This window comes from Saimiri boliviensis, chromosome 8 (assembly GCF_048565385.1).
Source record: "Saimiri boliviensis isolate mSaiBol1 chromosome 8, mSaiBol1.pri, whole genome shotgun sequence".
Classification (NCBI taxonomy): Eukaryota; Metazoa; Chordata; class Mammalia; order Primates; family Cebidae; genus Saimiri; species Saimiri boliviensis.
The window spans coordinates 83,466,493-83,493,196 of record NC_133456.1 but is presented as its reverse complement, the minus strand read 5'-3'; the positions used below and the strand labels follow the sequence as shown (position 1 = coordinate 83,493,196).

General features: G+C 39.7%; 1 protein-coding gene across 8 annotated transcripts in view; it reads left to right on the top strand.

Moving 5' to 3' along the window:
- The window catches only part of ACAP2 (ArfGAP with coiled-coil, ankyrin repeat and PH domains 2), a 161,993-nt gene that overhangs the window by 56,396 nt on the left and 78,893 nt on the right, over positions 1 to 26,704 (top strand). The window lies entirely within an intron of this gene.

The window sequence follows — 26,704 nt, the reverse complement described above, 5'->3', positions numbered from 1 at the left end:
CATACCCCCAAAGTTAAATGTTTTCCCTTTAAGTTGTGGCTTTGTAAAGTTTTTAAGCATGTATTTAAGAATAAAGAAGTAATAGTCATTTTAAATGTAGCTGTTTCTTTTTAGATACTTGCCAATATATCTCCTTTATCTAAACAATTACCAGTATTAAAGAGTGCTATATATTTTGAGCTATTTATATGTGCGTTTAAGATTTGTGGGCATTTATCTTTCAAGCATGTAGGCTATATATTACTTTGGGAATGTCACAAAATTCCTTTACAAAGTTTGTAAAAGTTTGCTGCAGATACGGCAGCTTATAAGCTGTATGTTTCTTATATTTTTTAAAAAAGCTTAACTGATACAGTTGTTGTATAATTGTTTAATCACTGCTTTCAAATTAATTAGCAGCTATCTGTAATAAGTGTATCAGTACTTACATTCATAAAATCTGCTTGTTTTGGGTTCTTAATTTGATTTTCTTAATTTTTTTGTTGGTCATCATATTTAGGATGAAGTAATATGATATTGCTTATTTTAATTATAGTTCAATTTTTAGCTATACCAATATTGACATGTACAAGTATCTGTTTGAGTGCCTGTTTTCAGTTCTTTGGTGCATGTACCTAGGTGTGGAATTACTGGGTCATATATTCTATGTTTAACTTTCTGAGGAACTGCCACAGTTTTCCACAAAGACTGTACCATTTTACATTTCCACCAGCAATGTATGAGTGTTCCAGTTTTTCTACATCGTTATCAACACTTGTTATTTTCAACTTTTTAAAAAGAATGATAACCATCCTAGTAGGTATGAAGTGGTATCTCATTGTAGTTTTGATTTGCATTTCCCTAATGACTAACACAGTTGAGCATCTTTTATGAGCTTCCTGGTTTTCTGTGTATCTTCTATCATTGTTACCATTGTTGTCTATTTGAAGTCCTTTATTTATTTAAAGACAGCGTCTCACTCTGTCACCTAGACTGGAGTGCAGTGACAGAGTCATACCTCACTACAGCCTGGAACTCCTAGGCTTAAGTAATCCTCCTGCTTCAGCCTCCCAATTAACTAGATACGGGGTTTTGGTATGTTGGCCAGGTTGGTCTCAAACTCCTAGCCTAAAGTGATCTATCCTCTTTGGCCTCCCAAAGTGTTGGGATTATAGGCATGAGCCACCGCACCTGACTTTGAAGCAAGGGATACATGTATTATTTGCTTCAGAGGGATAGAGATTGGTCTTTATTTTTAAAATTCTATTTATTTATTTACTTGTTTATTTTTGAGATGGAGTATTGCTTTGTCGCTTAGGCTGGAGTAGAGTGGTGCAATCTTGGCTCACTGCAACCTCTGCCTCCTGGGTTCAGGGGATTCTCCTGCTTCAGCCTCCTGAGTAGCTGGGACTACAGGTGTACGCCACCACACCTAGGTATTTTTTTTGTATTTTTAGTAGAGACAGAGTTTCACCGTGTTGGCCAGGATGGTCTCTATCTCTTGACCTTGTGATCCACCTGTGTTGGCCTCTCAAAGTGCTGGGATTACAGGTGTGAGCCACCGTGCCTGGCCTTTTTTTTTTTTTTTTTTTTAAAGATGGAGTCTCACCTTGTCTCCCAGGCTGGAGTGCAGTGGTGTGATCTCGGCTCACTGCAACCTCCACCTCCCAGGTTCAAGTGATTGTCCTGGCTCAGCCTCCACAGTAGGTGGGACTACAGGCGTGTGCCACCACACCCAGCTAATTTTTTGTATTTTTAGTAGAGATGGAGTTTCACTGTGTTAGCTAGGAAGGTCTCGATCTTCTGACCTCATAATTCCACCCGCCTCGGCCTCCCAAAGTGCTGGGATTACAGGTGTGAGCCAACATGCCTGGCTGAGAGTGAGTTTTCTTTAACTCTACTAGGATCCATTCAGGAAAACAGAAAAAACATAATAAAATTTTTGAGAGAGCGTTTTGCTCTGTCACCTGGGCTGGGGTGCCATAGCCTGAGACTGCAACCTCAGTCCCCTGGGCTCAGTCCTTCAGCCTTAGCCTCTCGAAGTGTTGAGATTACAAGCATGAGATAACACACCTGGCCAGGATATTTCTGACAGAAAGATTTTAATACAGGGAATTGGATGCAAAAATGTTGGAAAGGTTGGAGGAATAAAAAAGCTAAGGTGATCATGCCTTCTAGGGATCAGTAAACTTGGAACGTGGTGGTTGTGCCTAGGGCTGTAGCGACAAAAGTGAAAGCGGTGTTATCCAGAGCCCCTAAATACTGAATTGTTGGGGATACTGCCATTACTTAGCCAGGAAGCCAGAAGCTTGTCTTCTAATTGCTGCTGTGTAAATTGCTGCTGAGTAAGCCAAGGAGCTTATAGTTCCATTGAAACTGCCAACTTGGCCACCAGTTCTGCTGAAAGTTGGAGTAGATCATGGTTTCTCACCGAGGTTGTGTCAGAACAGAAACAGAAACAAGTGACTTTTCTTTTTCTCTTGCCTCTTAATTTGACATTATCTTCCATTGCAGAACCTAATCTCTCTGCTTGCAAGGAAGTCTGGGAAATATGGTACTATGTAAGCTTCTAGCACTGGGCAATAAAGAGAAGGAGACTAAGAGTGAGTGTGCCACTTAGTTTTTATCCTTAAAACCTTTTATGTGATATTTCTCTTTTCCATATACTCAATATCTAATACATTAGCAAAATATACTCCAAACTTAGTTATCCATAATTTCTCTGGTACCTCCAAGTCTAAACTGCTCCTCCCTCTTGTTTAGGCTTCTACAATAGCTTATGCCTCTGCTTCTCTTCTTTCCCTTCTGCGATGTATGCTGAAGACAGCAGCCAAAATGAATGTTTGCAAACAAAAATTAATGCACAGCACGTCCCTGCTGCAGTGGCTTCCTGTGACACTCAGAATAATATCCTAACCATGGCCTACCAAGCCTTATATGATCAGGCTACTGCTCGTTGCTCTGTGATCTCCTCTCTACTCTGCCTCACTGTAGCCACTTGGGTTCTTTGTTGTTCTTAGAATGTACCAAAGTAGTTCATATCTCAGAGCTTTGTGCTTGCTTTCTGTTCTGTGTCGAATGTTCTTTCTCCACATCTATGTATGGTTAGATTCTTCACAATATTCCTTCCCCCTTCCTTTATTTAGGTCACTTCCTCTCAGAGAGGCCTTCCTTAACTGCTCTGTGGGTCCCTTTCTGTCACTTTATCCAGCTTTTACATATGTAAACACATAATACACAGACTGTGTATACACCCATATCCATGTATACATATATTGTCTGTTCTCAAATATGTACTTATTTTAGTGTCTGTTCTAAGTTCCATGATTGCAGGTGCTTTGTTATGCTCATCTCTGTACTTAGAAGAGTATTTAATAGAGGTTACCAGGTACGGTGGCTCATGCCTGTAATCCCAGCACTTTGGGAGGCCAGCGGGGGCAGATCACGAGGTCAAGAGATCAAGATCATCCTGGCCAACATGGTGAAACCCCATCTCTACCAAAAATACAAAAATTAGCTGAGCATGGTGGCACATGCCTGTAGTCCCAGCTGTGCTGTAGGCTGAGGCAGGAGAATCGCTTGAACCCAGGAGGCAGAGGTTGCAGTGAGCTGAGATCGTGCTACTGCACTCCAGCCTGGCAACAGAGCAAGACTCTGTCTCAAAAAAAGAAAGGAGTGACTCATGGCAGGGTTAACAAGACTAGAGTTAGGAACTTGAGAAAATGCTTAAAAAGTTTTTTTATACTCATTAAATCAACAAACACAGTTAACTTTCTCTATTCCTTATACTTGAGAAACCTCATACTCTCTGTTGACTGTAAACCTCATGTTGCTTTAAAAAGACGATTGTTATACTAAGAAAAAAAATTACTCTTTGTCTGCCTGGAGGTCTGAAGGCTCTGTGTTGGTCAGCTTGTTTGTGTTTACATATGTGTTTCCATACATGAAGACCTTTTGTCTCATACTGTACCCAGAAGTCCAGTGCATATTTTGTTCCCTATTATTTTTGACAGCATCTCAGAAATTTTCCTTTTAATAGATACAAAAATGAAATTGTGAGTCTTTGGTTTACTTTCTTTTAATTTTCTTCTTTTTATAGTTAATACGCCGTCTATTCTATCTGGCCTTTTTTTTGTTGTTGTTGTTTTTGTCTTTAATTTTTTTTCAGAAGGAATGACTTGTGTCACGTGAACTAGAATTCTTGTATTTGTGGCAAAAGTTCTTCCCTCATAGCACTGTTATATTTCACATTGCTTAGACTATGGCTAGGGATAACACTTATCTAGTTTACTGTTATACTCCAGTAGTTACATAATTCTCATTTTAGAGAAGTCATTTTTCTGAGATTCACATTCCTCCTCTGTAGGCTACGCATGGTGGTTCACACCTGTAATGCCAGCACTTCAGGAGGCTGAGGGGGTTGATTGCTTGAGCCCTGGAGTTAGTGACCAGCCTGGGCTACACAGCGAAACTTGGTCTCTAAAAAAATTAGCTGGGTGTGGTGGCTTATGCCTGTAGTCCCAGATACTCAGGAGCCTGAGGTGTGAGGATCACCTGAGCCTGGGAAGTTGGGGCCACCAGTGAGCTGCGATCGTACTACTGCACTCCAGCCTGAGTGACAGAGTGAGAACTTGTCTCCAAAAAAAAAAAAATTTACATTCCTTCTCTGTAAAATGAAGCTAGATAACTTTTCATTATTAAAAAATTATAAAATCATGAGGCATTTATTATAAGATTTAAATATGGTCTCAGAATCATTTGTTAAAATGTGGGAAAAGCTTAGTTATATAAAATGCTTTATTTTTGTAGCATTCTTTGGAATTCTAATTACATAGCATCCCACTATAAAGGATAATTAAGAAAAACTGCTTTCTTAAAGATAGTAAATAGCATAACCTGCATGACATCCTTTAGCAGAGCTCGTAACAGTTGAGTTTTGGTATATCATTTTGTGTAAGGATAAAAGTCTGGTTATTTCAGAGGTGTCATTTATGAACTTTGTGGGCTTAAATAAATGTTTGAAAATAATGAAACTATTTGTGTTATTAGCTAAGTAAAGATTAAACATATGTTGAAGTCAGATTGGTCATTTAATAAATCGTTTAGACTATCTTGTGATTTATTTCATCTGTAAAATGGACAGAATGGTTCTTTTTTTGTCTTGCGTGTGTGTGGTTTTTTTTTTTTTTTTTGAGATGGAGTTTTGCTCTTGTACCCAGGCTGGAGTGCAATGGCGTGATCTTGGCTCACCGCAACCTCCACCTCCTGGGTTCAGGCAGTTCTCCTGCCTCAGCCTCCTGAGTACCTGGGATTACAGGCACGCGCCACCATGCCCAGCTAATTTTTTGTATTTTTAGTAGAGACAGGGTTTCACCATGTTGACCAGGATGATGTCGATCTCTTGACCTTGTGATCCACCCGCCTCGGCCTCCCAAAGTGTTGGGATTACAGGCGTGAGCCACGGCGCCCAGCCCCAGAACTGTTATTATTCCTTTTAGAATGAGGCTATCAGAGGGTTTCTCTTTAACTCATATGTGGTGTTGTTGTGAATGGGGTCTTGCTCTCTCTCTCTCAGGTTGTGATCTTGGCTTACTGCAACCTCCACCTTCCAGGTTCAAGTAATTCTCCTTCCTCAAGAGTATTATGTTTAAAATTTTTTTGTTTTATCACTATATATATGTATATATAGTGATAAAACAAGTATATATATACGTGTGTATATATATATATATATATGACACTTTTGGATTGTAATTTGCTGTTGGTATAAGGAGCTTGGAATATTTATTTGATTATTACTTTATTTGATTATTGATAAAACAAGTATATATATGTATATATATATATATATATGACACTTTTGGATTGTAATTTGCTGTTGGTATAATTTGCTGTTGATAAAACAAGTATATGTACTTGTTTTATCAATAATATATATATATTTTATCAATAATATATATATCACATATATATACTTGTTTTATGTATATGTATATATATATTGATGACACTTTTGTATTGTAATTTGCTGTTGGTATAAGGAGCTTGGAATATTTATTTGATTATTACTTTCCTGAATGCAGCTTTAAAATTGATTTGCTACATCCATTCTGTTAAAATATATGACTCTTTTGGCTTGAATTAATAATATTTTTGAGACAAGGTCTTTCTCTGTAGCCCAGGCAGTAGTATGATCATAACTCACTGCAGCCTCGGATTCATGGGCTCAAGTGATCCTCTTGCCTCAGTCTTTTGAGTAGCTGGGACCACAGGCCTGCACCACCATGCTCAGCTAATTAATTTTTTTTGTAGAGATGGAGTCTTGCTATGTCATCCAGGCTGGTCTCGGAACTCCTGGGCTGAAGCGATTGTCCTGCCTCGGCTTCCCAAAGTGCTGAGATTACAGGTGTCAGCCACTGTAGCTGGCCAGTATTTTTTTTTTTTTTTTTTTGTACATTTGATTTTTCAATTTAGAGCTTTACACTAATTCACTCAACACAGGTTTTAGGCAGTGAGAACATGGTAGTTTCAGTGTTTTCCATCTCCCTCATCTCATGGCACAGATTGAAAATGATAGTCATGTTTGTATGGAACACTGGAGAAAACTTCAGGGGGAGATAAGGGCACCTATCTGGACGAAAACATTTTAAGTTTCTTCTTAATGGAATCATGTTTTTAGAAAACATAGTGTTAGGGAAGATATTATGTATTGAATGTGTATAACACTTCCAGATATTTCATTTTTATTTTTTGAGACAGAGTCTAACTCTGTCACTGAGGCTGGAGTGCAGCAGTGTGACCTTGGCTCACTGTATCCTCTCCCTCTTAGGTTCAAGTGATTCTCCTGCCTCAGTCTCCCAAGTAGCTGGGATTACAGGTGCCTGCCCCCACACCCAGCTAATTTTTGTGTTTTTAGTAGAGATGGGGTTTTACCATGTTGGCCAGGTAGGTCTCAAACTCCTGACCTCAGCGATCCACCCACCCTGGCCTCCCAAAGTTCTGGGATTATGCAAGTGAGCCACCATACCATGCCTGGTCCAGATATTTTAAAAAATATTTTCATGAGAAAGTTGAGCTTGCTTCTCAATAAATATAACTTAAAAAAAAGAAAAAGGTCTTTTGCATGAAATATTTTCAAGCAACTCCTGGTCAAGATTTAAAATTGATGATCTTTTCAAATTATTGATCATTGTTAATGGAAACTGCCTCTATAGGCATATTAGTGAAAGGTGGAGGAATATTTGTTGCCCTTTTCCCCTAACTCTCAGCAACTCCTGTTTCACATATAATTAGAACTTAAATAATTTAATCTCCTTAAGTTGTATTTCAAAGAGGCAGTCATTTATAAAATGGAATTGCTCTTCTTTTTCTCTGATTGACATAAGTAATGCTTAAATTTTCTGGGATAAATTGGATTTTTTATTTTCCTTGAGATGGAGTCTTGCTCTGTTGCTCAGGCTGGAGTTCAGTGGCATGATCTCAGCTCACTGCAACTTCTGCCTCCCAGGTTCAAGTGATGCTTGTGCCTCTGCCTCCCTAGTAGATGGGACTACAGGTACTCACCACCACACCCGGCTTATTTTTTATTTTATTTTTTTGTATTTTTAGTAGAGACAAGGTTTTGCCATGTTGGCCAGGCTGGTTCGAGACCACAAATCCATCTTGGCCTCCTAAAGTGCTGGGATTACAGTGACTGACCTGGATGGATTTTGAATAAAATCTGAAGGCTTTCTACAGGTTTACACAGAAGTTGCTCTGCCTCTTCTCCCTTCTGCCTACTTTTAATAATTTTCTTTTTGAATTCAGATGATAGCACTGACTCACTTAACGACTCATTTTCAGCCTCATGTTTCCAACACTTTGAATCCATAAAGTTTGTCAGTATATGTTTTTTGTTTGTTTGTTTGAGATGTAGTCTTGCTCTGTCACCCTGGAGTGCGATGGTGCAGTCTCTGCTCACTGCAACCTCCCCCTCCTGGACTCAAGCAATTCTCCTACCTCAGCCTCCCAAAGTAGCTGGGATTATAGGTGCCCACCACTATGCCCGGCTCATTTTTGTATTTTTAGTAGAGATGGGCTTTCACCATGTTGACTAGGCTGGTTTCTAACTCCTAACCTCAAATGATGGCCTGCCTTGGCCTCCTAAAGTGTTGGGATTACAGGTGTGAGCCACTGTTCCTGGCAGTGTATGTTAATTGTCAGAATTTTTTTTTTTTTTTAAAGATAGGGTTTCACCATGATGGCCAGGCTGGTCTTGAACTCCTGACCTCAGGTGATCCACCCACCTCGGCCTCCCAGAGTGCTAGGATTAAAGGCATGAGCCACTGTGCCCGGCTTAATTGTCAGAAATTTTAAGGACTGCTTCATATAAGTTCATCAGATAGCAGAGTGCTACTTAGTAGAGCCATTTTTTAAGTCAATAACTAGTGTTAAATTTGCAAGTTGAGAATTATTTCTCCCAAGCATTGAATTCTACTTTTAATTCATAAATTTTAGCAAAGTTTGTTTTCTGGAAGTCAGTGCACTTTTGTATGAAATAGAAAATAGTGATATTCTCATGGTATTTCTTTAACTAAATGTTTAAATATTCTTAGATTTATTTATCTTTTGATAACATTTAATCTGGGATTAATATATGTCATATCTACATGCATACTTTTATACATGAAAGATCCTCTGTGAAATGTTTTAGTAGATCATCAGAGTTTTCCAAATAAGTTTTTTATTTTTATTTTTAAATAAACTTCTGGGCTCAATCCTCTCACATCAGTGTCTTCAAGTGCTGGGATTACAGATGTGAGCCACTTTGCCTGGTTCCAAATAAATTCTTACTGCCAATTTACATCTTGCAGTCATTGTTAGCTACACTATCAGTATGCAAAATTATCATGTTGCCATACTCTCTTTTTTGTTTCAAAGTTTTGCTTTAGCATTTTGACTTTTATTATTAGGAGTTTCTTTAGGTAGTTTGCAAAACAGTCAGTGCCCTTTCAAGATAATATATTCAGAGTTTATTTTGTTTTGAGACAGAGTTTTGCTCTGTCATCAAGTTTGGAGTGCAGTGCATAGCTCACTGCAGTCTCAGTCTGGGCTCAGCCTTATGCCTCAGCCTTCCAGGTATAACTATGCCTGGGTAATTTTTTTTTAATTTTTAATTTTGTAGAGAGGGATTCTTGCTGTGTTGCCCAGATTGGTCTTGAACTCCTGAGCTCAAGTGATGTTCTTGCCTCAGCCTCTCAAAGTACTGGGATTACAAGGTGTGAGCCACTGTGCCTGGTCTTTTTTTTTTTTTTTTTTTTTTTTAAATGCAGAGATAGGGTCTCAATTTGTTGCCCAGGTTTGTGTTACGCAGGTTGCTATTGAGCTCCTATGCTAAAGTGATCCTCTCTGGGACTACCAATGCTGAGATTAGAGGCGTGAGCCACTGTGTCCAACCTCAGGTTTTTTTTCTGCTATTAACTTGAGTATAGTTACTAATGTGCAGAATCATCACTCAGCAATGAAAAATTTTTGATAGAGTAGGATTGGTCATTATGGCTGTGTTTATCAGGCATGCCATAAAATGTTATTCTGTTATTGAAATGTGGCGCCTTTTCTATTTCTTTTGCTGCTTTGGAAATTAACAGAGTTCTTGACAGTTTTTCTTGTAGGCTGGTACATTTTATAATTCTGCTACTGTATGCAGCATTCTGTAGCTCTTGATTGAATAATCTTGTAGTTAGCTTCTTGATCTGACATTATTGTAACTAATCTCATAAAATTGTGTCTTATTTTGTGTTTGCAGAGGCTTAGAGTACAAGTATTTTTCTATATGAATGTGTAATTCTGCATTCTTAAAATGTTTCAATGTAAATCTTAATGAAAGATTATAAAATTCAGAATTTTGGGCTGGGCATAGTGGCTTATGCCTATAATCCGAGCACTCTGGGAGGCTGAGGCAAGTGGATCACTTGAGGCCAGGACTTTGAGACCAGCTTGGCCATGGCAAAACCCCATCTCTACTAAAAATACAAAAATTAGCTGGGTTTGGTGGTACGTGCCTATATAATCTATATAATCAGCTACTTGGAAGACTGAGACATGAGAATTGTTTGAGCCTGGGAGGTGGAGGTTGCAGTGAGCTGAGATCACACTGCTGCATTCCAGTTTGGGTAACAGAGGAAGACTGTCTCAAAACAAAAAATCATTTTTTTGGGAAGCATTCCTCTTGAAAATCAGCATAAGACAAGGATGCCCTCCCCCACCACTCCTATTCAACATAGTATTGGAAGTCCTGGACAGGGTAGTCAGGCAATAGAAAGAAATAAAGGGCATCCAAATAGGAAGAGAGGAAGTCAAACCATCCCTGTTTGCAGGTGATGTGATGCTACATCTAGAAAATCCTATAGTCTCAGCCCCAAAGCTCTTTCAACTGCTAAACAACTTTAGCAAAATTTCAGGATACAAAATCAACATATAAAAATCAGTAGCATTTCTTTTTTTTTTTTTGAGACAGAGTCTTGCTCTGCAGCCCATACTGGAGTGCAGTGGTGCAATCTCAGCTCACTGCAACCTCCGCCTCCTGGGTGCAAGCGATTCTCCTTCCTTAGTCTCCTGAATAGCTAGGACTACAAGCGCATACCACCAAACCTGGCTACTTATTTTTTTTTTTTTTTTTTAGTTTTTAGTAGAGGTGGGGTTTCACCATTTTAGCCAGTATGGTCTCAATCTCCTGACCTCATGATCCACCTGACTTGGCATCCCAAAGTGTTGGGATTACAGGCGTGAGCCACCATGCCCAGCCTCAAATCAGTAGCATTTCTCTACACCAACATCCAATCTGAAAGCCAATTCAGGAACACAATCCTGTTGATAGCTGCTACAAAAAGAATAAAATACCTAGGAATACAGCTGATCAGGGAGGTGAAAGATATCTATAATAAAGATTAAAAACACTGCTCAGAGAAATCAGAGATGACACAAACAAATGGAAAAACGTTAAATGCTCATGGATAGGTAGAATCAATACTATTAAAATCAGCCCAAAGCAGTTTACAGATTCAGAGCTATTCCCATTAAACTACCAATGATATTCTTCACAGAACTAGAAAAAAACTTAAAAAAAATTCATATGTAATCAAAAAGTTCAAATAGCCAAGATAATCCTAAGGGAAAAAAAAAAAAAAAAAAAAGAGCCAGAGGCATCACATTCCAGACTTCAAATTATTGTTATTTTTTTGAGACAGAGTTTCACTTTAGTTGTCCAGGCTGGAGTGCAATGGCGCAATCTCTTGGCTCACTGCAACCCCCACCTCCCAGTATCAAGCAATTCTCCTGCCTTAGCCCCTCGGGTAGCTGGAATTACAGGTACCCACCACCACGCCTGGGTAATTTTTTGTATTTTTAGTAGAGACGGGGTTTCACCGTGTTGTCCAGGGTAGTCTTGAACTCCTGACCTCAAGTGATTCACCCGCCTTGGCCTCCCAAAGTGTTAGGATTACAGGCATGAGTCGCCATGTCTGGCCCAGACTTCAAACTATACTACAGGGCCACAGTAACCAAACAGCATGGTACTGGAACAGAAACAGACATATAGACCAGTGGAACAGAGAAGAAAGTTCAGAAATAAGGCTGCAAACAAACAATGGGGAAAAGGACTCCCTATTCAGTAGATAGTACTGGGATAACTGGCTAGCCATATGCTTAAGATTGCAACTGGACCCTTTCTTTACACTGTATACAAAAATCAACTCAGAATGGATTAAAGACTCTAGTGTATAATCCAAAACTATAAACACCCTGGAAGAAAATCTGGGAAATACCATTGAAGACATAGGTCCTGGCAAAGATACAATGACAAAGATGCCAAAAGCAATTGCAACAAAAGCAAAAATTAACAAATGGGACCTAATTAAACTAAAGAGCTTCTGCACAGCAAAAGAAACTGTCAACAGAGTTAACAGACTACTATAATGGGAGAAAATATTTGCAAACTATTCATCTGACAATGCTGTGATATCCAGAATCTGTAAGGAACTTAAATTAACAAGCAAAAAACCCAGTTAAAAAGTGGGCAAAAGACATGAACAGACACTTCAAAAGAATACATACACAGCCAAGAAGCATATGAAAAAAGTTGAGTATCACTAATCACTAGAGAAATGCAAATGAAAACCACAATGAGATTCCATCTCACCCCAGTCAGAACAGGTATTATTAAAAAGTCAAAAAATAACAGATGCTGGCAAAATTGTGGAGAAAAGGGAATGCTTATATACTGCTCGTGGAAGTGTAAATTAGTTCAACCATTGTGGAAAGCAGTGTGGTGATTCCTCAAAGAGCTAAAAGCAGAACTACCATTCAACCCAGCAATCCCATTACTGGGTATATACCCAGAGGAGTAAAAATCATTCTACCATAAAGACACATGCACATGACTATTCATTGCAGCACTATTCACAATAGCAAAGACATAGAATCAACCTAAATGCCCATCAACGACAGATTGGATAAAGAAAATACACTGGAATACTGTGCAGGCATAAAAAGAGAATGCAGTCATATCCTTTGTAGGAACATGGATGGAGCTGGAAGCCATTATCCAAACTAACATAGGAACAGAAAACCAAATACTACATGTTCTCACTTATAAGTGAGAGCTAAATAATGAGAACACGTGGACACAAAGAGGAGAATAACTGTCACTGGAGCCCTTGAGGGTGGAGGGTGGAGGGTGGGAGGAGGTAGAGGATTAGACAAAAATAACTTACTAAGCACTATGCTTATTATGTGGGTGATGAAATAATCTGTACATCGAACTCCTATATGAGTTTACCTATACAACCTGCACATGTATCCAAACCTAAAATAAAAGTGAAATTAAAAATTAGGCACTTAGTAAATAAAACAAAAAATTTTTGAATCTCTAAAGGCCTACAATGTATTTAAAATGTTTTATGTATACTCAATTTCTTCTTTAGAATTTTTTTTTGAATAGGAGTTGTTATAAATGAAATTTAGCATAGAATTGAGAGTTTAGCTAATTAACACCAAAAGCCAATGATAAATAAAAATGAAGTATCAATTGAAAAATAATGAAAACATTTGTATTCTAATAGCAATCTGTAATACTAAATGATGATGCTATGGAAACAAGTATGTATACCTTCATGGTTAGTAGGAAAAATGAAAAATAACATGAAATGATAACACATAAATTGTGACTAAAAAAATGAAAACTAGTTTTTGGATGATTCAAATGGGAATGCAGGAGGAAGAACATAGCTTTGGCAAATTACTACCTTAAGAATTCACAGACAGTGGCTGGGTTAACAATGCATGTTTTCTCAGCACTTTGGGAGGCCGAGATGGGTGAATCATTTGAGGTCAGGAGTTCGAGACCAGTCTGGCCAACATGGTGAAACCCTGTCTCTATTAAAAATGCAAAAATTAGCCAGGCATGGTGGCGCATGCCTGTAACCCCAGCTACTTGGGAGGCTGAGCCAGGAGAATCTCTAGAACCCAGGAGGCATAGCTTGCAGTGAGCTGAGATCGTGCCACTGCACTTCAGCCTGGGCGACAGCAAGACTCAGTCTCAGAAACAAAAACAAAAATCTAGAGAGTTAACAGAGTCATACAAATAGTATCGAAATGTAATTTTGTCAGTTGTAGATTTTGGAATTATACTAAGTAGTTGCTAGCTTTAAAAATCACTGTAAAAACTTATAAACATCACTATCTTAAATATGGCTGTCAACAGCTCATCAGTAACTTTGACTGTTTAACAACTTCCCCAAAACTTTTGTGACTTGAAACAATACCAAGTGGGGCTTGGAGGGGTCAGCTTGCTTCTGCTCTAGTTGGTGTTGGCTGGGTGGCTTGACTGTGATTGAAAGAGTCAGCATGTCTGCTACCTTAGCTGGAGTGGCTGGCGTTGGCTAAGCTTCTTTCACCCTTTGGAGTCTCTCATCTTCTAGGACTTCTTTCTGCATTTGACCTCTCTTCCCAGCAGGCTAGTCAGACTTCCTTTTTTTTTTTTTAAAAAAAAAAAAGCGTCTCGCTATATTGCCCAGGCCTGTCACGAACTCCTGGGCTCAAGCTTTCTTCCCACCTCTGCCTCCCTAAGAGCTGGGATTATAGGCGTGAGCCACAGTGCCCAGCTAGTCAGACTTCTTAATGTGATAGTTGGCCTTCACAAATGTGAAATCAGTGAGTACATGGTCTCTTAAAACCTGGGCCTAGAAGTCACATTGCATCACTTCTGCTGCATCCTTTTGATCAAAGCAAGACTCAGAGCTACCCCAGATTCAGGGTAAGGAAAATAAACTCTGCTGTGTAAGTGGGAGAGTGGCATCCACATGCAGGGATGGGAGGAATTGGTGGTGGTCATATATATAGGTAGCCTTTCAATACCTGATCTGTGTGCCAGGACACAGTGTTAGGAAGCGTGACAATAGTAAACTGGTGCACATTCCCCCAGAGTTTTATTTTTGTCATTTGAAGTGTAGCATGCCCAGCTAAGTTTTTGGATTTTTAGTAGAGACGGGGTTTCACCATGTTGACCAGGATGGTCTCGATCTCTTGACCTCGTGATCCACCCGCCTCGGCCTCCCAAAGTGCTGGGATTATAGGTGTGAGCCACTGCGCCCGGCCCGTTCTACTCTTTATGAGTTCAATTGTTTTAATTTTTACCTCCTACAAATAAGTGAGAACATGCAAGGTTTATCTTTCAGTGCCTGGCTTATTTCACTTACACTAGTTTTGATCTCTAGTTTCATCCACGTTGTTGCAGATGTCAGGATCTCATGGTTAATTGCTGTGTATTTAATTTTATTTGTAGCAGTTGTAAATGGGATTAATTACTTCCTTGATTTCTTTTTCAGATTGTTCATTGTTCAGGCCTATGGAAATGCTACTGATTTTTGTATGTTGATTTTGTATTCTGCAGCTTTACTGACTTTATCAGTTGTAATAGTTTTTTTGGTGGAATCTAGGTTTTTCCAAATGTAAGGTAGTATCATCTGCAAACAAGGATAATTTGACTTTATTCTTCCCAATTTGGATGCTTTTTATTTTCTTATTGCTTTAGCTTAGGACTTTCGTAATATGTTGATTAACAGTATTGACAGTGGGCATCCTTGTCTTCTTCCAGATCTTAGAGAAGGCTTTCAAGTTTTTTCCCATTCACTATTATAACAGCTCTGGGTCTGTTGTATGTAGGCTTTATTATGTTGACGTATGTTTCTTCTATACCCAGGTTTTTGAAAGTTTTTATCATGTTGAATTTTATCAAATGCTTTCTCAGCATCAATTGAAATCATATGGTTTTTGTCCTTAATTCTGTGTATCAAATTAATTGATTTGCATATGTTGTGTGAATCATCCTTACATTCTTGGATTAAATCCCAGTTGGTAATCCTTTTAATGTGTTAGTTAATTCAGTTTGTTCATATTTTGTTGAGGATTTTTCATCAATGTTTATCAGAGATACTGGCCTGTAGTTTTGTGTGTGTGTGGTTGTTTTTTATGCATCTCTGTCTGATTTTGGTATCAGGGTAATAACTGGCCTCATGGAGTGAGTTTGTAAGTATTCCCTCCTTTGCTGTTTTTCAGAATTGTTTTGAGTAGGATTGGTATTAGATCTTCTTTAAATGTTGGGTAGAGGCCAGGTTTGGTGGCTCACGCCTGTAATCCCAGCACTTTGCAGGCTGAGGTGGGCAAGTCACCTGAGGTCTGGGGTTCAAGACCAGCCTGGCCAACATGGAGAAACTCCATCTCTATTAAAGATACAAAATTAGCTGGACGTGGTGGAGCATGGCTGTAATCCCAGCTATTTGGGAGGCTGAGGCAGTAGAATCACTGGAACCTGGGAGGTGGTGGTTGCAGTGAGCAGAGATTTGCACCATTGCACTCCAGCCTGGGTTTTCTAATTTATTGACACATAATTCTTCATAGTAGCCTCTAATGATCCTTTGAATTTCTGCAGTATGCGTTATAATGTTTCCTTTTTTATCTCTGATTTTTTTTTAAATTTGGGTCTTCTCTCTTTTTTCTTAGTCTGGCTAAAGGTCTGTCAGTTTTTTAATCTTTTCAAAAACCAACTTTTTGTTCAGTTGATTTTTGTATTGTTTTCTTCTTTTCAATTTCTTTTATTTCTGCTCTGATCTTTATTTTCTTCTGCTAACTTTAGGTTTAGGTTTGGTTTTCTTTTGCTTTTCGAGTTCTTTAAGGTGCATCATTAGGTTGTTTATTTGAAGGGTTTTTTTTTTTTTTTTTTTTTTTTTTTTATGTAGGCCCTTACAGCTATAAACTTCCCTCTTAATTCTGCTTTTACTGTATCCCATAGGCTTTGGTTGGTTATGTTTCCATTATCATTTGCTTCAGTAAATTTTTGTTTCTTTTTCTTTTGAGATGGAGTCTTGCTCTCTTACCTATGCTGGAGTACAGTGGTGTGATCTCTGTTCACTGCAACCTCTGCCTTCTGGGTTCAAGCCATTTTCTTGCCTCAGCCTCCTGAGTAGCTGGGATTACAGGTGCATGCCACTACACCTGGCTAATTTTTGTATTTTGGAGTGGAGACGGGGTTTCACCATGTTGGCCAGGCTGGTCTCAAACTCCTGGTATCAAGTGATCTACCTGTCCTGGCCTCCCAAAGTGTGGGGCTTATAGGTGTGAGCCACTGGGCATGGCCCAGTTTCTTTCCTAATCTTTCTTTCACCCACTGGTCATTCAGGAGCATGTTGTTTAATTTCCATATGTTTATGTAGTTTCCAAAATTCCTCATTATTAATTTCCAGTTTTATTCCATTGTGGTCAGAGAAGATACTTGATATTATTTCAGGTTTTTATTTTTTAGTTTCTTACCACTTGTTTTGTGACCTAACACATGGTTTGTCCTTGAGAATGATTCATGTGCTGAGAAGAAAAATGTGTGTTCTACACCCCTTCAGTGAAATATTCTTAAATATTTATTTGGCCTGTTTGGTGTCTAGTGCAGATTTTTTTCTTTTTCTTTCTTTCTTTCTTTTTTTTTTTTTTCTGAGATGGAGTCTTGCTCTGTCACCCAAGCTGGAGTCCAGTGGCATGATCCTGACTCACTGCAATCTCCACCTGCTGGGTTCAAATGATTCTCTTGCCTCGGCCTCCCAGATTGCTGGGATTACAGGCATGTGCCACTATACTCTGTTAATTTTGTATTTTTAGTAGAGATGGGGTTTCACCATGTTAGCCAGGCTGGTCTCAAACTCCTGATCTCAGGTGATCCACCTGCCTTGGCCACCCAAAGTCCTGGGATTATAGGCGAGAGCCACTGTGCCTGGCCAGTAATGCAGATTAAGTCTGATGTTTCCTTGTGATTTTTCTGTATGGATGATCTGTTTAATGCTGAAAGTGGGGTTTTGAAGTCTCCAGCTATTATTATATTGGGGTTTATCTCTCCCTTTAGTGCTAATAATATTTGCTTTATAGATCTTGGTACGTCAGTATTTGGTACATACGTAATTTTACTCGTTATGTTCTTTTGCTGAATTGAACTCTTTATTATTATAATTACCTTCTTTGTCTCTTAAAAATTTTTTTTTGGAAGTGTTTTGTATGATAGAAATATAGTGACTTCTGTTACTTTTTGTCTTTTTTTTTTTTTTCTGTTCCTTTTTGGTTTTCATTTGCATGGAATATCCTTTTCCATTCCTTTATTTTCACTTTATGTGTGTCTTTTTAGGTGAGATGTGTCTCTTACAAGCAACAGATTATTGCATCTTGTTTCTTTATCCATTCAGCCACTCTTTGTCTTTTGATTGGAGATTATAGCCCATTTACATTCAGTATTATTATTGATGAGTAAGGATTTACTCCTGCCATATTGTTATTTGTTGTCTGGTTGTTTTGTGGTCTTCTCTTCATGTCTTTCTCTTAGTGAAGGTGATTTTCTCTGCTGTTATGTTTTATTTTTTTACTTTTAATTTTTTGTTTATCACTTATTTGTAGATGGGAGATTATCATGAGGCTTGCAAATAGTACCTTATGGTTTATACAACACTGTCTGCATAAACAAACCAACAAAAAGTAAACTAATAAAAATTGAATACTTGGCCAGGCACGGTGGCTCACGCCTGTAATCCCAGCAATTTGGGAGGCCGAGGTGGGCAGATCATGAGGTCAGTGGGCAGATCACGAGGTTAAGAGATTGAGACCATTCTGGCCAACATGGTAAAACCTCGTCTCTATTGAAAAATACAAAATTAGCTGAGTGTGGTTGTGCAGGCCTATAGTCCCAGCTACTCTGGAGGCAGGAGAATTGCTTGAACCAGGGAAGCGGAGGTTGCAGTGAGCCAAGATCCTGTCACTGCACTGCAGCCTGGCGCCTGGTGACAGAGTGAGACTGTCTCAAAACAAGCAAAAAAACAATACTTTAACTTTGTGTCCTCACTTTGTAACTTTTTGCTGTTTGTATTTGTATAGTATTGTATTGTCTCTGTTGAAAAGTTATACTTATTATTTTTGGTTTGTTTATCTTTTCATCTTTCTATTACTACTTAAGGTAGGAGTAGTTTACACAGCACAGTTTCAGTGTTACAGTATTCTGTTTGTTTGTGTACTTACTGTCACCAGTCAGCCTTGAACCTGCAGATGATTTCCTCTTGCTCATTAACATCCTTTTTTTTCAGAATGAAGAACCCGCCTGTAGCATTTCATGTAGGACAGGTCTGGTGTTGATGAAATTCATCAACTTCTGTTTGTCTGGGAAAACCTTTATTTATCTTTCATGTTTGAAGGATATTTTTGTTGCGTATGCTACTCTAGAGTAAAAATTTTTTTTGCCAGGACTTTACATTTGTCATGATGGTCTCTCCTGGCCTGTAAGGTTTCCATTGAGAAGTCTGCTGCCAGATGTATTGGAGCTTGATTGTGTTACTTGTTTCTTTTCTTGTGCTGCTTTTAGAATTCTTTTTTATCCTTAGTCTTTGAGAGTTTGATTATTAAACTAATAATGGGTTAAATCTACTTGGTATTCTATAACCATCTTATACTTGAACATTTGTATGTTTCTCTCAGTTTCAGAAATTTTCTGTTATTATCCTTTTGAATAAACTTTCTGTTTCTCTCTCTCTTTCTACCTCCTTTTTAAGGCTAGTTACTCTTAGATTTACCCCAGTGAGGCTGTTTTCTAGATCTTATAGGCATGTTTCATTCTTTTTAATTCTTTTTTCTTCTCTATTTTCAAACAGGCTCATAAATCTGATGAATTCTTTCTTCTGCTTGATCACTTTTGCTGTTAAGAGACTCTGATGAATTCTTTAAATGTCAAATGCATTTTTCAACTCAAGAATTTCTGCTTCGCTTTTAAAAATTATTTTAATTTCTTTGTTAAATTTATCTGATAGGATTCTAAATTTCTTCTCTGTTATCTTGAATTTCATTTGAGTTTCCTCAGAGCAGCTATTTTGAATTATCTGTCTGAAAAGTCACATACCTCTGTTTCTCCGAGATTGGCCCCTGGTGCCTTACTTAGTTCTTTTGATGAGGTTATGTTTTCTTCGATGGTCTTGATGCTAATGGATGTTTGTCAATGTCTAGGCATTGAAGACTTAGGTATTTATTGTAAGCTTCACAGTCTGGGCTTGTTATACTCATCCTTCTTGAGAACACTATCCAGGTATTCAAACCTACTTGGTTGTTGTGATCAAAGTTTTTGTTCACTACAGCTGTATCTGCATTAGGGCACCCCAAGCCTGGTAATGCTGTAGTTCTTGCACACTTACAGATATACCAGCTTGGTGGTTGATATAGTTAGGCTTTGTGTCCCCACCCAAATCTCATCTTGTATTATCCCCAAGAATCCCCATGTGTCAAGGGAGGGAGCAGGTGGAGATAATTAGATCATGGGGGTGGTTTCCCACATGCTTTTCTGGTGATAGTGAGTACATTACATGAAATCTGATGGTTTTGTAAGTGTTTGGTAGTTCCTCCTGTGTTCATTCTCTTTACTGCTGCCTTGTGAAGAAAGTTCTGGCTATCCCTTCACCTTCTGCTATGATTTTAAGTTTCCTGAGGCCTCCCCAGCCACCTGGAACTGTGAATCAATTAAACCTCTTTCCTTTCTAGATTACCCAGTCTCAGGCAGTTATTTATAACAGTGTGAGAATGGACTAATACTGTGGTCTTGGATAACATCTGGAAGAATTCTCTGGATTACCAGGTAGAGACTCTTGTTTTCTTCCCTTACTTTCTCCAAAATGAATGCAGTCTCTCTCTTTCTGGCTAAGCTCTCTGGAGCTTGGAGAGGAGTGACACAGCAATCCTGTTGCTACCATCATTGAGACTGTACTTGGTCAGATCTGAAGCCAGCAAAGCACTGTGTCTTGCCCCCGTCCCACTGTAGCTATTACCTGGCTACAACCTGTGTTCTTTCTAAGTCTTCAGGCTATATACAATTAATATTTCAAGAGCGACTGAAGCCAGCCATTCTTGTGTATTTCCCTTCAGGGTGGTGAATTCCCCTGGGCTCCAGACAGGTTCAGAGTTACAGAGACACCGTCTGGGAGCTAAGGCCTGAAATCGGAAACCTTAGAAATTTCCCTGGGGCTCTATTCAACTATATTTAAGCTGGTACTGAAATCACAAGACAGAGTCCTTCCTACTTTTCCCTTTCCTTTCTCCAGGCAGTGGGGTCACTCCATGTAACCACCTCCACACAGGGCCATGGGGAGTACTGCCACATGTTCTTAAGTGAATATTATCACTGTTCACTTAAGGCCCTAGGGCTCAGCTTTTCATGAACATTGCCATTCATGGGACTCACACTTCAGGACAGTGAGTTCTCTCCTGGCTTAGGATAGGTCCAGAGATACTGTTCATTGTTCTCTGGAATTGGGGACCCCAGGAGCTCACATAGTGCTCTTCCCAACTGTGTTTGAGCTGGTACCTAAACTGCAAGACAAATTCCCTTTATTTTTCCCAAGCAGAAGGAGTCTCTCCTTGTAGCCACCATAGCTTTGAATATGCTGGGTTCACACCTGAAGCCCGCATGTCTCAGAGTCTTAGCTGAGGCCCACAGTGTGTATTATTTGGTTACTGCTGGTTATTATTCAGGGTCTAAGGGCTCTATAGTCAACAAGTGATGAATTCCTTCAGGACTTGATCCTTCCCTTCAAGGTAGCAGGTTCCCTTCTGGCCCAGGGTGTGTCTAAAAATGTCATCTGGGAGGTAGAGCCTAGAATGGGGCCCTCACAACTCTGCCTGTGAGGTCCCCATTCTAGGTTCCACATTATTCAAGTGTGGCTTGAGGTGGTATTTGTGTTGCAGAACAAAGTCCTGTTTATTCTCTTCTCAAGGAGAAGGAAGGAATCTCTTTTGGAGCCAGGAGCCTTGCTGCCTATGGTTGGGGGATGTGTGACACAAGCACTCCCTTAGCCACACTTGCTGGTGTCTCACTAGGCCATGTCCCTCCAAGTCCACTGGCTCCAAGCCCAGCACAGCACTTTAACTTGCCTAGGAGTTACAGTCCTGGTGATCTAGCTACCTCTTCGTGTTATTTATGGCCTCAGAGCACATTAGCCTGTGGTGGTGAGGCTTGCCAAAACTCAAGTTCCAACCTCCAAGCTGTGTGATTGTCCTCTACCTAGGGCTGTCTAAATGCTCCATTCATTTTTATTGGCTGAGTTCTGCCTGGGGTTGGCAGCACTGCGTTCCAGGGTGTAGTCCCACAGTTGCTGTGCTCTTCTCCCATGTGCGCCAGAAATTCTTCCTCTGTGCCATGTGGTTGCTACGAGCGGATGGGGGAAGGCTGAGGTTAGCAATTCAAGACTGTCTTTTCTATCTTCTTCACTGCCTCTTTCAGCCATATGAAGGTAAAAGCAGGTACTGTGATTGTTTACATATTTCTGGTTCTTATGAAGGTACTTTTTATTAGATGGTTGTCAAATTTGGTGTTCCTGCAGGAAGGTAGATCAGTGGTGGCTTCTGTTTGGCCATATTGCTCTGCCTCTCATTGTAGCTTATTTTTATTTTTAATTTTTGTTGCGAGGGAGTCTTGTTATGTTCCCTAGGCTGTTCTCAAATGCTTTACTTCAAGTGATCCTCCCATCTTGGCTTCCCAAAGTGTTGGGATTACAGGCACGAGCCACTTTGCCTGGCCTGAATAGTATTCAAATAAATCACAAGGACTTTAAACTACAAAATGTCCACTTAGAGCAAAAGGCACCTTATTTGTAAGAACTGGAAACAGGGATAATGCTATTTATGGATACATAGCCTATTCTTTTACTAACCTTTCTGGATTAGATCTGCCATCTTTGATTTGCATCTTAGCTTTCATCCTTTCCTGAAGACAGCAGAGATAGTGTTGCTCTAAATGAGTTCATACATGTGTGAAGAATAACTTTAGTGTGAGCTGTTGGTTTTAAACAGTTACATGTTATTCTATGCACTTTTATAAGTTCATTTTATAATGAGCAGATTTGTCAACAGACATATTTTTGATTCTTTGTAATACATATGTTGCTTGGAATAATACTGTTAATTTCCAGAAATATAAGTGAACCTTAGCTTTTCTGTTGGTGGCTTTTAAACTTTTTATGATAGGAAAATAAATGGTGTGAATTTTCTTTTCTTTTTTTTTTTTTTTGAGATGGAGTTTTCGCTCTTGTTATCCAGGCTGGAGTGCAGTGGTGAAATCTCGGCTTACTGCAATCTCTGCCTCCTGGGTTCAGGCAATTCTCCTGCCTCAGCCTCCTGAGTAGCTGGGATTACCGGCACGCGCCACCATGCCCAGCTAATTTTTTGTATTTTTAGTAGAGACGGGGTTTCACCATGTTGACCAGGATGGTCTCGATCTCTTGACCTTGTGATCCACCCACCTCGGCCTCCCAAAGTGCTGGGATTACAGGCGTGAGCCACCGTGCCCGGCCAATGGTGTGAATTTTCTCCTGGGAAGGTATAAACTAGAGACTTAGATACCAGTAGACTAATTGAGGAATTTCTGTGTAGCAGTTTAGTATAGGAAAGAATTAGCTGTCCATGAGGGAGGGCTTTTAAGAACAGCAACAACAACCAAAAAAAAAAAAAGACGAATTAGCTGTTAGGTAGCTGTGGCTAGAGACTGGCAAGTTGGAGACAGAACTGTTGCTTTATTAAAAACGTACTTTTCATACTAATGGGAGTATTAAAGGTAGATAGCCTAGATTATTGTGGCTGGGCACACTGGCTCACACCTCCAATTTCAGCTCTTTGGGAGGTCCGGAGTTCGAAATCAGGGTGGCCAACATGGTGAAACCACATCTCTGCTAAAAATACAAAAATTAGCTGAGTGTGGTGGGACATGCCTGTAGTCCCAGCTACTAAGAAGGCTAAGGCACAAGAATTGCTTGAACCTGGAGGTACAGGTTGCAGTGAGCTGAGATCACGCAACTGCAATCCAGCCTGGGTGATGGAGTGAGACTCTGTCTCTAAAACAAAACAAAGCCAGTAAATAGCCGAGATTATTGACATCTAATTTCGTGAAATACTACTCATTCTATTCAAGTGTATAGAAAATTTAATTTTTGTAATGTTACATTTTAAAGGCAGTAGCATTCAGGACATAGGTATGGGCAAAGATTTCATGATGAAATTGCTAGAAGCAGCTGCAACAAAAGCAAAAATTGACAAAAGGAATTTAATTAAAGAGTTTCTGTACAATCAAAGAAACTGTCAGCAGAGTAAACAGACAACCTACAGAAGGGAGAAAATATTTGCAAACTGTTTATCTGATAATATTCTTATATCCAGAATCTATAATGATTTGTCATCTATGAATCTCTTTGGTGAAGTGTCATCTTTTGTTCATTAAAAAAATGGATTTGTTGGCTGGGTGTGGTGGCTAACACCTATAATCCTAGCAGTTTAGAAGGCCAAGGCTGGCAGATCACTTGAGGTCACGAGTTGATGACCAGCCTGGCCAATGTGGTGAAACCTTGTCTCTACTAAAATATACAAAAATTAGATGGACGTGATGGCACACACCTGTAATCCCAGCTACTTGGGAGGCTGAGGCGTAAGAATCGCTTGAACCCAGGAGGCAGAGGTTGCAGTGAGCCGAGATCATGCCACTGCACTCCAATCTGGGCAACAGAGTGAGATTCCATCTCAAAAAATAAATTAAAAAAAAAAAAAAATAGGGCCGGGCGCGGTGGCTCAAGCCTGTAATCCCAGCACTTTGGGAGGTTGAGGCGGGTGGATCACGAGGTCAAGAGATTGAGACAATCCTGGTCAACATGGTGAAACCCTGTCTCTACTAAAAATACAAAAAATTAGCTGGGCATGGTGGTGCATGCCGGTAATCCCAGCTACTCAGGAGGCTGAGGCAGGAGAATTGCCTGAACCCAGGAGGCGGAGGTTGCAGTGAGCCGAGATGGCGCCATTGCACTCCAGCCTGGGTAACAAGAGCAAAACTCTGTCTCAATAAATGAATGAATGAATGAATGAATGAATGAATGAATTAAAAAATAAAATAAAAATGTCTTTGTATTTATTGAGGAGTTGTATGTTTTGCAGATATTTTCTTCCCTGCTTTGGCTTGCCTTTTTCATTTTTGTAGCAGTGTTTTTTGAAGATCAAACTTTTTTTTAAATCAAATCAATTTATTGATTTTGTTCTTCTCTAGTTTTCTTTCATGGTCTGTTAAGAAATGTTTGCAGCCAGGCACGGTGGCTCACACCTGTAATCCCAGCACTTTGGGAGGCTGAGTTGGGTGAATCATGAGGTCAAGAGATCAAGACCATCCTGGCCAACATGGTGAAACCCCATCTCTACTAAAAATGCAAAAATTAGCTGGGTGTGGTGGCATGTGCCTGTAGTCCCAGCTACTCAGGAGGCTGAGGCAGGAGAATTGGTTGAACCAGGGAGGTGGAGGCTGCAGTGAGCCAGGATTGCGCCATTGCACTCCAGCCTGGTGACAGAGTGAGACGCCATCTCAAAAAAAAAAATTTTTTTTTTTTTTTTGCTTAACCCTGTTCAGCCTGTTCAGGAGGTTTTTTTTTTCTCAGTGTTTTCTTGTAGAAGTTTAGGTCTGTGAACTATTTCAAGTTAAATTTTATAAATGTCCCATGGTAAGGGTTGAAGTTTTCTTTTCTTCTTTATCATTATTAAATTCTTTGCATCTGGCTCTCCAGCTTTTTCATGATCATTTGCTCTATACATTTTCCCATCTTAATTGGCACCTTTTATATAAAAAAAAATTGGCCGGGCGCGGTGGCTCAAGCCTGTAATCCCAGCACTTTGGGAGGCCGAGGCGGGTGGATCACGAGGTCGAAAGATCGAGACCATCCTGGTCAACTTGGAGAAACCCCGTCTCTACTAAAAATACAAAAAACTAGCTGGGCGTGGTGGTGCATGCCTGTAATCCCAGCTACTCAGGAGGCTGAGGCAGGAGAATTGCCTGAGCCCAGGAGGCGGAGGTTGCGGTGAGCCGAGAACGCGCCATTGCACTCCAGCCTGGGTAACAAGAGTGAAATTCCGTCTCAAAAAAAAAAAAAAAAAAAAAAAAATTGACCATATATATGGGTCATACCTGCTTTATTGATCTTTTTGCTTGTCTTCTTTCTTTCTTTCCTTCCTTCCTTCCTTCCTTCCTTCCTTCCTTCCTTCCTTCCTTCCTTCCTTCCTTCCTTCCTTTCTCTTCTCCCCTCCCCTCCCCTCCCCTCCCCTCCCCTCCCCTCCCCTCCCCTCCCCTCCCCCTCTCCTCTTCTTCTTTTTTCTTTTTCTTTTTCCTGAGACAGTCTTGCTCTGTTTTCTGGGCTAGAGTGCAGTGAAATGAAAATGACTCACTACAGTCTCCACCTCCTTGGCTCAAGTAATCCTCCTGCTTTAGCCTCCTGAGTAGCTGGGACCACAGGCATGTGCTACCACGCCTGGTTAATTTTTGGGATTTTTGTTGAGATGGGGCCTCACTTTGTTGTCAAGGCTTGTCTCCAACTCCTGGGCTCAAGTGATTCTCTCAAAGTGCTGGGATTACAGATGTGAACCATTGTACCCAGCCTTTGCCTGTCTTTATATAGTACCACACTGCATTGATTACTGTAGCTTTCATAGTAAGTCTTGAAATTAGGTAGTATGGGTATTCTAACTCTGTTCCTCTTTTTCAAAGTTATTTTGGCTTTCTTTGTCCTTTATGTTTTCATATACCTTTTATAATTAACTTTTCAATTTCTACAAAAAAAAATCTTACTGAGATTTAGAGTGGGATTGCATTGCATGTATAGATCAATTTGATGAATCAACATTTTACTATTAATAAGTCTTCTAATCCAAACAGTGTATGTGTTTCTCAAAGTAGAGGGCCATGATTTTGTCTGTGTGTGTATGATTTTATCACTTTGACAATGATTGGTTAGTTGTTACCCACATTGACTTTCGATAGATTTTTCAAAGTGGTGACAGGTACATGGGTAATCAATGCATAGAGCTTGTTTGGCGAATGTTCAGCCTCATCATATTTTCTGGACAACCCCATATAGGTACCTATGGGATATTTCTTATTCCTTGGTCCTGAAAGCTTTGTTTTGCCTGGTGTCAATGTGCACATCTAGAGTTTCCATCTCCTTCATGGCAAGTTTCTGGATCTCTTTGAGTGCCTGAAAGGCATGCTTCTTGAAGCCCACTCCGTGAATGTTGATGGTGTCTTCTTTTTTTTTTTTTTTGAGACGGAGTTTCGCTCTTGTTACCCAGGCTGGAGTGCAATGGCGTGATCTCGGCTCACCGCAAACTCCGC